Genomic DNA, 13088 nt, shown 5'->3' with positions numbered 1-13088 from the left:
ACATTTTGTTGAAATAAGAATAATTATTTTCAATCATTCATGACGAAAGAGACATTTTTGATGAAATATTTTGTTAAATGCAATCCAACATATGTTATATATGCTATTTTTAAGTCTGGAGTCCAGTATATTGGACAGATGATTACAACACTAAATACAAGGTTTCTTTAATATTGAAGGAACATCCTAACTACTAATAAAACATCCTAAATGCTAATAAAACACATTCCTTATCCCAGCATGTCTTAAACTTTTATTAGGGACTGGGGCATGAAGGGCCCAGCGGGGGACTGCAACGCTAGAGGCCCACCAGACAGGGTGTGGCCAGCCATCATAAAGGAGAGACCAGACACTAGAGGGGGAGGGATCAATGACAGCTAGGACCATAGTGTAGTATATAAAGAATGTAGTGTGTATATAAAGAGTACACAGTCTTGACCTGCCCCTTAGATTGGGCAGAACAGTCACCAAAAATCGAGATTGTCCCACTAGACCAGGCTTGGCTAACCTATGGCACTCCACAAGTTGTGAAACTACAAGCCCCAATATATAGCAGCTTATTGCTGGAAGTGTATGCTGGGAATTGTAGTTTCACAACACCTGGAGTGCCACAGGTTAGCCAAGCCTGCACTAGACTCAGAACATTTGACAGACTGTCCTACCTGTTCTTGTTACTTTTACCACCTGTGGCTGCTGGTTTCTTTAGTTGCGACTTGTCTGGATCCTGGAATGTTGGGAGCCCCATTTGTAAAAAATAATGCATTTAGAAAATTGCAACCAGCCCCGGCGTTAAATCAATAGGCCCCACAATTAATACTTAGGCCTTCCTCCAGTCCCAGCATTAAAGTAATAGTATTTCCATTTAATAAACCTATTTCCCTCCCTCCAGATAGCCCCTGCAATAAATTATTACGTATAATAAATATACCTATTTCCCGCAACCGTCATTGCCATTAAATAATTCATATTCACATTTAATAAATAGACCTCATGCTCCTCAAATTCAGCCCCACATTCAATTAATAGCCCCCAATCCACCCTGTCTTAAATTAATAGTCCCCACTATAAAATTAAATTGCCCCACCTTTATCCTATAAACAAAATAGAACCCATTATTTAGCCACCACCTACCACACACACATTACATTACCACAAGCCCGCTGTGCCATCACACACACATTACTGTGCCCCTTCATCACCATGCTGTGCCTCCTTATGATCACACTGCGCTCTCCATGCTGCTTTTGCCCCCCCTTCTCCTGGCCCCCCTTTATCACCCTGTGCCATGCTGCTTTTGCTCCCCATCACCCTGTGCCATGCTGCTTTGGCTCCCCTTCACCTTGTGCCATGCTGCTTTGGCTCCCCTTCACACTCTACCATGCTGCTTTGGCTCCCCTTCACACTCTGCCATGCTGCTCTGGCCCCCCTTCACACTCTGCAATGCTGCTTTGGCCTCCTTTCACACTCTGCCATGCTGCTCTAGCCCCCCTTCACACTCTGCCATGCTGCTCTGGCCCCCCTTCACACTCTGCCATGCTGCTCTGGCCCCCCTTCACACTCTGCAATGCTGCTTTGGCCTCCTTTCACACTCTGCCATGCTGCTCTAGCCCCCCTTCACACTCTGCCATGCTGCTCTGGCCCCCCTTCACACTGTGCCATGCTGCTCTGGCCCCCCTTCACCCTCTGCCATGCTGCTCTGGCCCCCCTTTTGCCCCTTTTCAATCTATGCCATGCTCCTCCTTCACTCTCTGCCATGCTCCCCCTTCACTCTGCGCCATGCTTTCCCTTCACTCTGCTCCCCCTTTGCTTCCGTTCCTTCACTTACCTTTTCTATTGGCTTTTTTCTTCTCTTCTTTCTTCTCTTCTTCCCGACTCCTCTCTGCGGTGCTCCTCACTGAACGTTGGGCGTGATGACGTCACGCCCGACATTCATTGTGAACATTTTCGGCTCCCCCCACCAACGAAGAGGGGAGCGATCAGGGTCGGGCCCTACCGGGGAATAGCCCGGGCCCCCGGTGACCCAGTCCGACCTTTGTGTCTTGGCACAGGGTCTTGAATTAGTGAAAGGTACACAGAAAGGAATTGATTGCTTCACGCCACTATGCAGATGCAAAGCTTATTGGATCATCAGGATGGAGTTATTGGAACCAAAGAACCTCAGTGATATGATTGACTTAAATAATATGAGATTCTTTTATTTAGAGTACTGCAATTTTAACTTTTTAAAGAAATAAGAAAAGGAAAGGGGGGAGAGAGCCGTTATGAGTGACTTGTAGCTATTTGTTGTGTTTTGAGCTTTATTTTTGGGTTATTTATTTTAGGGTACTGTATCTTTAAAAATAATTAAAAAAAAATTGTTTTACATTTTCCTTTTATATTTCAGTTCTTATGGGTGATCTATTAATACATGATGAATTCTGAGTCTTACTCTTGGGGTTTCCATCCTACTCCTGTTATATATATATATATATGTGAAGCTTATTGGATCCTTAGGACGTGATCTGTAACAAACATTTTTATGTGTGAGCATCTATGGGTGATCCTTTACTATATTAGGCATCCTTTGCCTTATTTGTGGGGGTTTTAATCTCTTATTTGGGAGAATAATTTCTATGATATATAATGAGCTAATAAAAATAGATCTGCTTATTTAGCAATTCTATTGTTAAGTTTAAATGTGAAAATACATAGATATTTGTTTTATTGATTGAAATCAGTTTTTAATGAAATGCCACTATGTCTTTGTAATCAAGTGGTTTTTTTTAGTATATAGTACTCTGATAAGATTTACTTAATCAGTAATTTACTTAATTACTTAATAAGTAATTATTTTTATGCATTCATCATCTGTAATCTGATTGATAGACTGTGGACATAGATTAAGAACACAAACATTCGTCTATTGCTTCTTCTCTGGTGAAATTGCCCCTCAGTAAGCAGCAAAACCATTAGAGATGTTTGCCTGGATGTCTATTACCAAGAACTGAATTGCTGCTCGGTCTTCTACTGTTTGTCGGACTGTCTGAATTACACTCATATGCCGGTCTGAATTACACTCATATGCCAGTCGTTGCTTGATATGTGACTCAAACTGGCTACCAGCTACATAACAGCCAAGGATTTTGTAAGTTATTTAAAAGTTTATTCTGGACACATTTATGGAAACAATGGAGCTATTAGCATTTGGAGACTATGTTGCATTCCACTCCTAATGAGTAATTATTCTGCTCCCTTTTCAGGTGGAAGCTTTCGTGCTATGTTTACTAAGTGTCCCATTTTAACAATATAGACTGTCTTTTATCTACTGTATATATGGGCGACCTACTTCACTAGTATTTTTATATACTTTTTGGGGCAGAAGCACTGGGAAAGAAGTGAACAGCAGGTACATAAGTCCTAGATTCCTGTCATTTGTATTTTAAAACACCAGGGAGATTGTTTGTGTCTGAGGAAAAGCAACTCAAGATGTGTTTCTAAGCTTCAGGAAAGGCTGGTAAGGGTCCCTAGTGTTTTATATGGAGAGAGTAGGGTGGGCTACATACAAAAGTCCCAGTCCTGGTCTTCTGGTCTACATGCTCACAGCAGACTAATTAGAAGCTGCACCTGAAGGTTGTCTGTAAAAGGTTGCAGCTCTGCCTCAATAAGTCTCTTATTTTCTGGGGAGGAGGTCAGATGTCTCCTGAGAGAAACTGTAATTTTTCCTGTGAGTGCCACTTTTTTAAACCAGCTTGGTTTAAGTTAGGGACACTAGGCCTCTCACTCTAGAGAGGATATTCTACTGTACTAATCAGTAGCCAGACAGCTAGGATTTTGTTTATGTTTTTGTTTTGCAAGCTGGTGGATAAAACTGGCAGAGGCTGTTAAGCTGAAACTCTGGATATGTGTGATTTTCTGTCTGAAGTGCAACTGTCCACCACAGTGGACGGCATCCCCAATACTATTTTATTAAATTATATAAACTGATATTCAGTTTTATAATGCTGTTTGTTTTATCAGGGCTGATTATTCATTGCATTTCTATTTTTATTCTTATGTTTTAAACAATAAAGGTACTTTTTTTGCACAAGTTATCTGTGCTTCCTATTTTTTCTATTCTAGTTGCTATTTGGGGGTCCTTAGTTACCACCTTTCTGAGAGCTGCCCCTAGAATGTTTTGTATAATTGCTATTTTTATGCAAAAAAATGTCTTAGTTGCATACTGACCTGGCATTTCAGAGAGCACATGGTAGAAGGATGGAGTGAAGAAGAGGGATGTGTATGAGGTTGCAAGGGTGGGCAAGGATTTGAGTGAGGGAGAGAGGAGATTGGGGCAAGAAATAGATATGGGAGCTGGGCCCACAGTGCGAATGTAAAGGGGTGCAGGTGTTTGAGTTCTGGAGGTGAGGAAGAGGGAGATGATAGAGAGGAACAGAGGGAAGCAGAGAGAAGAGCAGTGAGGGGAACAGGGAGGAGCTGAGAAGGGATAAAAAGGGGGACATGACGATGGGGACAATGAAGTAGAGATAGATAAAGTGGGGAAGAGGAGGAGAGGAAGAGAAAAGACGGGGGAGGGAGTAGAAAGGTTGGACAGGGGGAGCAGAAGCAAGGAGGGAGAGAACAGAAACGAGAGAGGAGAGGAGGAAGATAAGGCTAGAGATAAGCCTCAGATTATAAAGTGAAATATGGCTGAGAAAGAAGGGCAGGGAGAAGTTATAAATAAGGTGAGGTGAGGTGATGGCAATAAAGTATAAGGCATTTGGAGGGAGAGAAAGGAGAGGTTGCAGGAGAGGAAAATGGTAGAAAAAGTGTAAAGGAGTTAAGACAGTAGTGATGAGGCATAGTAGAGTAAAACATAGTAAGGTGTGACAGTGACTAAGCAGTAATATGATAGAGTGATAACGAGGCACAATAATGTTAAGGTTGAGTGGAATAATAGTGTCAGACGCCGTCCTGCTTCTGCCTCGCTTGTCTGGAGGCTTCTGCCTCCAGATGAGCGCCTGTCTCGTTGCAAGGTCCGCGTCCTGTTGCATAGCGACGCACATTTTCCATTCCAGTCACATGCGTACGCTGAGCTTAGCACCGTTGCATAGCAACGGCTATCTTGTTCCTGTTTACCATCCATACGCATGCGCTATGCTTATCGGCGATTCTGTCTGGCCAAGAGAATTTTAGCCAACTTTTGGGATCCTTGGATCTCTCAACTACAGTTAAAATTGGATTGCACAGCACCAAGCACTCTTGTAGTCCAAACCTATTATGGCTATGTCACCATTAGTATTTATCATAGATCCCATAGATTGTAAGCTTGCGAGCAGGGCTTCTTACCTCTCTGTATGTATGTATTACCTAGTATTGTTTTATTACTGTTTGTTCCCAATTATAAAGTGCTACGGAATCTGCTGGCGCTATATAAATAAATGTTGATGATGATTACGATAGATCTTTGCTCATATGGCATTGAGACTAAGATTTTAGAAACATTACTTACATTGATCCCAAATTCCAAAGCATGCCTGCAGTGACAGAGAGGGAATTCTGCTGCATCCTTCCCTACACTAGTACTAGCACAAATTACAGCAACTTCATATTGTCTCGGCAATTCATTTATTCACAACTACTTTCCTGCGCAAGCCATGACTGTAAAAGGCCAACACACTGACACAGACCTTGCCAGATAATTGCGCCTGTGTACCAAAACCCTGACTTTATCTTTTGTCACAGCTCCAGATCATCCCTCAGCTACTACTGACTGTTTTCTGACTGTTCATAATGTACTGAATTTTTAGCTTTGACCCTGACACTTCATTTCATCCCTTGGCAACCAGCCATTGGGATCCATCTCTGTATACTGACAATCAACCATAAAGCTGTATACTTGCATACTCCGTGACATGTCTTTCTGTGATAAAAAGACATCTCTGAGGGAGTGTAATTGAAACCATTTTGACTAAACTACATTCAGAAATTAAGATACAACATGACATTAACATACTATTTTCAGAATTATCCTGATTAAATTAAATTCATGACAATCCTAGTTACTCACTAAAAGTGTCCATGAACTGGCTGGAAGCTGTAGATGACTTCCTTAGGTGTAGAACATGTTCTGTTGTCTATATGTTCACATTGTGTGCATCCAAAAAAGTCTCACTCTGCCATCTGGTGTCAATTTCTATCATCAAAGTTATCTAAAAATACATCATAATAACGTACGTAGGTCCAGTGATTGGTGTTTTAAGCTCATGTATAAAAGCGTGCTGTATGTCTGGGATAAAGTTACAGGTACATTCTTGTCTGTTACATTCATATACATTTGAATACTCACAAAGCTATTCTGCTATATGTCAGGCATGCATATACAAATTGCAACAATAAAATAAAGCAAGAATATATGATACATATGTAGTTTATTATAACACCCTTTATGATTATTGTATCTTGGGATCTGATTTTATTTTGTTTAAATAAAATGTACTTTAGTTCAGAATAAGTTTACAAGATAATTTAATCTACAATATTCCATACATTGGCAAACAGGCTTGTAGTCTAAAATCAACACATTTTGTCATAGTAATATTTTAGCGTGTCCAGATATACTGTACTCTTTCTTTGATGCAGGGCAATATCAAGAATTGCTATATCTGATTTACAATGTTTTTAAATGGACATTCATCGGTTTAAACCAATGTTGCTTACAGGTATACACAAATTATGTTCTGGCTGGCATAGAATTCAAATATGTGTTCTATAAAATAGAAAATAACAATATTTTTTTTTGTTCATCATAAGCACATAATTCACATGTAAATCCTACAGTAAGATATTTCTAAGGTGGCTCTGATCTTTTGTGAAATCATGACTTGACTGCACCCTGCCACTTTCTATACAGGTGACCACTCTCTTGTTCTTCACACCTTTCACTACCTTCACTCCTTTGGTCTTAGCGGCACTGTTATCTTATGAGTCACCTCCTACATGAAGCTCAAGTTCAAAATTGAGATCATGCTCCCTCTCCCCAGTATCACTAGCTCTCCTCTAGTCTCAAACATGGTTGGCAACATCACGATCTTCCCAGTTCCCCAAGTCTACTGCCTTGGTGTCATCATAGACTCCTCCATCAGACGTACAGTCCCTCATGCTGCCATGTTGCCTCCCTTGAAAAATTGACAGAATACACTCTTTTCTCATGCAGGATTTTAGCAAAACCCTTATCCATCCTTTCATTTGCTCCAGCCTTTACTAGTGCATCCAATTTTTATCTAGCCTACCCCTCACTCATCTATCCTTGCTATAATCTGTCCTAAATGCCACAAAATGCAGACTTCCAGTGCAAATGTAATTTGTATTTTGTGATATCATAAGACTATTTTAGCTCCCTGGCTAATGGGGTCATATAGAGAATAGAAGAAGGTTCTGTATCTTTGCTTTCCAGTCACACCCACATTTTATTATTTACCCAAATTCACAAAGCACTTTGCACACCCCATGGGCAGCCTATTATTTTGGGTATTGATTCCCTCACATCCAATCTTTCCTTTTATGTGGATTATGTTTTACAACCTTAGGTTGTCTCTAAGAGATCCTACCTACATGACTCCACACATCTATTGAATTTGGTCAGCAAGCTTATCTGGTGGGACATTTATGTTTTCCATACATTAGACATGCAGTGTTCTTTACACCAACATTCCCCATTTTTTGTTTGACAGCATGTTTATCCTTCAGGTGATGGGGACGGCCATTGGAACCAGTTTCATCCCCAATTATGCCAACCTCTACATGGGGATTGTGAGCCCTGCCAAGTGTGAAGTGATGACTGGGAGGTGAGTCTAGATTTCTATGACCATTATATTGATGATTTATTTATTATTGGAGATGGAGATGAGTTATCATTACATCAGTTTGTATCTTATTTAAATGCTAATGATTTCAATTTGCAATTGACTTACACTCATCACAAGTATTACACAAACTTTCTGGGTCTGACACTATTAGTCCACAGCTCCACTATTGTAAAATTGACATTCAAAATAAGCGTGGATACAAACAATTATTTGCATTTTAGTAGTGCACACTTTACTTTCTTAAATTCTTGGAAACAGAATAATCAAAAGGGATAGCTGATAAGATTTAAATGTAATTATTCCTAAGAAATTCTTCATACAGTTCAGGCAGAATCTATGATAAAATGTTTTCTAGAAGGAGTATATCCAGTCAATATGATAAAATATGATAAAGCATTTAATGAAGTTAGAACTATGGATTAAAAGGACCTCATTTCTAAATATAATATGTGTTTGTATGGTATAAGAAATATAATTAAGAAAAGGTAAACCAGGATTCCATCTTGAAAACCATATTACCTAAAGGACCTATGGTGATCTTTAAAAATCTAAAAAATCTGATAGAGCTAAACATCCATGTATCACTTGTAAGTAAATTGGTGTTATACAAATCAAACTGGTGTTATACAAATCAGATATTCAAATGATGACATGGCCATTAAGATATTTTAATGTGATATATTAGGGGAGTGGAACTAATTAAGTAAATGGAGCACTTATTTTTATCATCATTCTTTTGAATTGTTAGATATAGTATGCTGTGGATGGGTCCCAATATTGTCCAGACGTGGCATGTGTACCACCTTTACATGGAACTCTGGCGTCAGGAGGGTTAATACCCGATACCGGAGGAGTTAAAACACTGGCACTAGGCACTCATGAATAAAGTGATTGGGAAAAGTGTTTTTAATAAATAAGAATGTATTTTTCAATGTGCGCTGCGGCGCTGGGGAAATAATACCCAGCCCCGCAGCATTGAATGGGTTAAACCCTGGCACTAGGCATCGGGGAGAGTGTGAATGTATATTCAAGTGTTAAATGTAAAAATGTATGTGTGTAGGTGCTGCAGCGTTGGCAGTTAACTGGCATGCAGCATTGAAATGGTTGACGAGGTTAGCTAGGCGCCGGAAGTGTAAAACTGTGTAATGTGTATCTTAAATGTGTGTATATCTATTGAAAAGTGTATAATTAATAAATGTGAATACTATTAATGTAATCTTGGGGCTGGTTGCCAGAAGGAAAGCCTAATATTAAACCTGGGTGGGTGCTGTTGAATTAAAATGTTCACAGATTGCAACATTTTCTATATTTCATGTACCTATCCTTTTCCCAAACAGTACCCCAACACTGCAGGATTCAGACAAGCAGTTACTGAGTGTAAGACATAAGCAGCAACAGGTAATGAAAGCTGCAAGAACAGGCAGACGAGAGCAAGAAAGTTTGCCAATTGACTCTGGTGGGACCAAGATTGTGAACTCTTTACTGCATTCTTTGCATACTAAGCTATGACACTAACCACATCCTCTGTGGGATCACCACACCCTTTTAGTGGCTTGTCATCTTGTCATGCCTCTCTGGTGGCTGACCACAAAAACATCTGGTGGGCCCCTGCCATTGCATTCCACTGTTGGGCTCTTAATGCACCAATCTGACACTGCCTATGGGACCATACACTGAATTGAATTACTCCAAATGGTTTACTGAGGGAGAATATAGGAAAGTTGTGAATACCTGCACTGGCCTCGCAATGTGTTGAACCGTGCTTCTCTGTTTCTGGTACTGGTATTTATCCAAAGAGAAAATAAATCATCTGATGTGGGAAATTTTCACTAAGAGCCTGAGTTAAACATAAGTCCATTTACACCACATAAAAAGGGACATAATTTACATTTGCAGCTCCCTGCCCCTGAAGAGACTGATGGGTGCATACATACACAAGTTCAGTCGGACACATCTCTTTATCTGTCCCTAAGACTGGTGCAACAGAAAACTGAATGATCTTCATAAATTAAAAACCTACCACTAGATCTACCACTCTATAATCTAGGGCTGATCACCAGTAAAGCAAGGTAACAATGAGTGTGGGTTCCAAGCTTTTCCAGTCTGGGCTTGTCACACTATAACAGGGATAACTGCAGCATGGGGTCCCCCAGTCATAATATGCTCCAGCTACATCCTGCTCAGTATAGGGCTGAAGAAACTGAGGCGGACCACAAAACAAGAGCAAGTGGGTCCACCTCCTAGAGCAGTCCTGGCAGAAAAGCTGGAAAAGTTAAAGGGAGCCCAAGGGGTAAATGTATCAAAGTGCGATTTTGCAACTCCAGCGATTTTCTCGGGAGAGTTGAAACTCGCAGATGTATGAAGCTGAGATTTCATGCAAAATCGCCAGAGTTCTGCTTCTGTCAAAATCGCTATTTGCAAAACCGCCAGAGATCAAACTCCCGACTGTTTCCCACTGCAGCTATACAAGTCTCCAATGTATGAAGCTGCGAGTAAGCAAACTCAGGAGAGTTTGCTTCAAAACATGCCAGATACAACACGCTGCTTGATAGCAGCGTGTTGTCCAAACACATCACTGTTACACTGCCCTGGCAGTGTTAAAATGGTAAAGAATAGATAAAAATTGAAAAAAAAAAACCATGAGGTCCCCCCGCTATTCATGCTTAACCCAAGTGCTGCCTGACTAGTGCTGGTCCCGTGAAAATCGGGGGGAAATTTTGCGTGGGGTCCCCCCCCGATTTTCACTTTACCAGCACTAGGCAAACCAGCCAGGGTTGGCGGCACTATAGCAGTGGGACACACGGCAGGGGTCCCCCTGCCATAATGACTAACCAACCCTAGACTGTTCAGCCCTTGGCTGGATTCCCTAGGGAGTGGGGTCAGCCCAAAAAAATGAGCGCCCCCCCCCCCTAGAAAGAACCAGCCCAGTGCTGATAGCACTAGGGCTTTTCTTACTACCCCTGGGCTGTGGGTAGTAGGGTAATAACGGCGAAAGTGAGTAAAAATAATAAACAGATGCCATTTTGTTTTGTGGAACTACAAGTCCCAGCCAGCCAGGTTGCCAAAAACAGTGTGGCCATGCTGCTGCTTGTATAACTACAAGCACCAGCATACCCACGGCAGCTAGGTCATGTTGGCACTTGGAGAACCACGTGCCAACATGCCCTGACATCCCTGGCTTGCTGGGACCTGTAGTTCCACAAAAAAAATGTTAAATAAACAACAGCACCCTAGTAAACACCACATACATTTTTTTTTTTATTAAAAATAAAAACCCCACAATAAACACACTAACCATCCTCATTTTCACCAAATTTATTTAATAAAAATAAAAACACCCCAAATACTCACCAAAGATATCTTCTTTCTTCTCCAAAAGGTCCGTGCTTGCCCCAGTCCCTTAATAATTATACCTTCCAATAGTTGTGCTTGCCCCAGTCCCAGCAAAATTATACCTTTCAAAAGTGATGGCTTGTCCAATATCTTCTTTGCTTCGGCCAGGAGGGCCCCATATTTGTAATTCCAAAGAGTCTTTAATCTTGATTGCAGAAAAATAAAAAAAACTGTGGACCCGCTGCTAACACCTCCTACCTAGTAGGAGGTCCGGTACGGAATGAACTTACATTCATTGCGCAAGCTCTAACTACTGTATTATGTGATTTTCCCACACTAGTGGGGAAATCACCTAATACAGTGAATAGAGCTTACGCAAGTAACGTAGCTCATTGTGCATGCGCTACGCTACTTGCATAAGCTGTAATACAGTAAATACAGTGATGTGTTTGACAACACACTGTTACAACACAGGAGAGTTTGCCAAACACAGGAGAGTTAGTTAAACTCGGGAGTGTTTACATCGCACAAAATCGCCAGAGATGACCAATGATTTTGAACATAAGTGTCAAAATCGCAGCTTGATACATTTCAGGTTTTTTTTCAAAACTCACGGGTAAACACCTGCGATTTGCCGCGATTTAAACACGCTGGCAAACTCGCACTTTTTCTTACATTTACCCCCAAGCCTGCTTTCAGTGGTTGTCTGAGTAGGATATAGGCAGGGCAGTGGTTTTGAGGGTTAAGTGAGTTTTGGAGTAACTGAACATTTTTGTAGCTGTAATTATTAAGTAGTAAATGTGTAAATATGTGACTCAACGACTAAAGAGGATAGCAGGCAGGGAGTTAAGTGAGCTCTATATGACAGTACATAACTAGCCAAATGCTTGTGATCTCCACTTTAGACAGAGAGTCACAAAAATGATTGTTATGAAAGCCATAAAAGGGTTAAAATCTTTATTGGAAGCCCACTGAAAAGGTACATATCGAGTACATACAACTGTCAAGTCAAGGCCTAAATATATTTGGTCACCACATCACATTGCAAAATGACCAGTGGATCCAATACTCTTGTAAAATCAATGAGCCCCAAAAACCTTTTTGTTTGCTTCTAAGTGGTAGGAATTAGACCTCTGCCTGAAGAGGATTTACAACGTTGTGCAATTAGGATTCACACCTACAATGAAAGTTGCACTTATTCTGTGTCTAATGGCCCTAGATGAACCACTAACTCCTTTATTATCACCCTGACCACCTATGCGAAGACATTCAACAAGACTGATTGTTGGGTGTGCAAATCATGTGCATTTGAGCCAGAATAAAAATAATCAATGTAGCTGGACGATGAGACTGCTCTTTGAGGTGTTAACGTACATATATTATGGTTTATAAAACAGCTGCCATATTTCTATTTGTTTGACTACTGTGGAGTCAGTGTAGCGATTCCACAATAAAAGGTTCCTTGAGCTACATTAACAGGCAAAGTGTGCAAGAATACCATGAATATGTGTTACATGTCAGGACTGCACCTCATCACAATTAATTAATAGAATAACAAGATTGCAATCTTGATCTATAATTAGCTAGCAATTGGCTAAGCCATGTGTTTTAGCATGAATGATTCATCCTAACCCAGCTGTGTCGCCACAAGCCAATCTGTATGTTAAAAGATTTTCTCCACTATTCCGTCTTTTGAAAAGTGACAATAATAAATAATAAATAGCAAGCATTGATAGACAGGTCTCTAGTTGGGCATGTGTGTCTCAGAATAGATTGTTCCAGCTGAGCTGATATCTGGTGATTGGAAATAGATCCAATTACTAGTTTTTGAAGGCTAATTACTTTAATGTTTAGAATATCTGACATAACAATAGGAAAACATTCTAGGCTTGGGTCCAAAACCCTGCAGTAGTTGCAATGTTTTAGATAACG

Source organism: Mixophyes fleayi, chromosome 4 (genome assembly GCF_038048845.1).
Source record: "Mixophyes fleayi isolate aMixFle1 chromosome 4, aMixFle1.hap1, whole genome shotgun sequence".
Classification (NCBI taxonomy): Eukaryota; Metazoa; Chordata; class Amphibia; order Anura; family Limnodynastidae; genus Mixophyes; species Mixophyes fleayi.
This window is presented reverse-complemented; position numbering follows the sequence as displayed.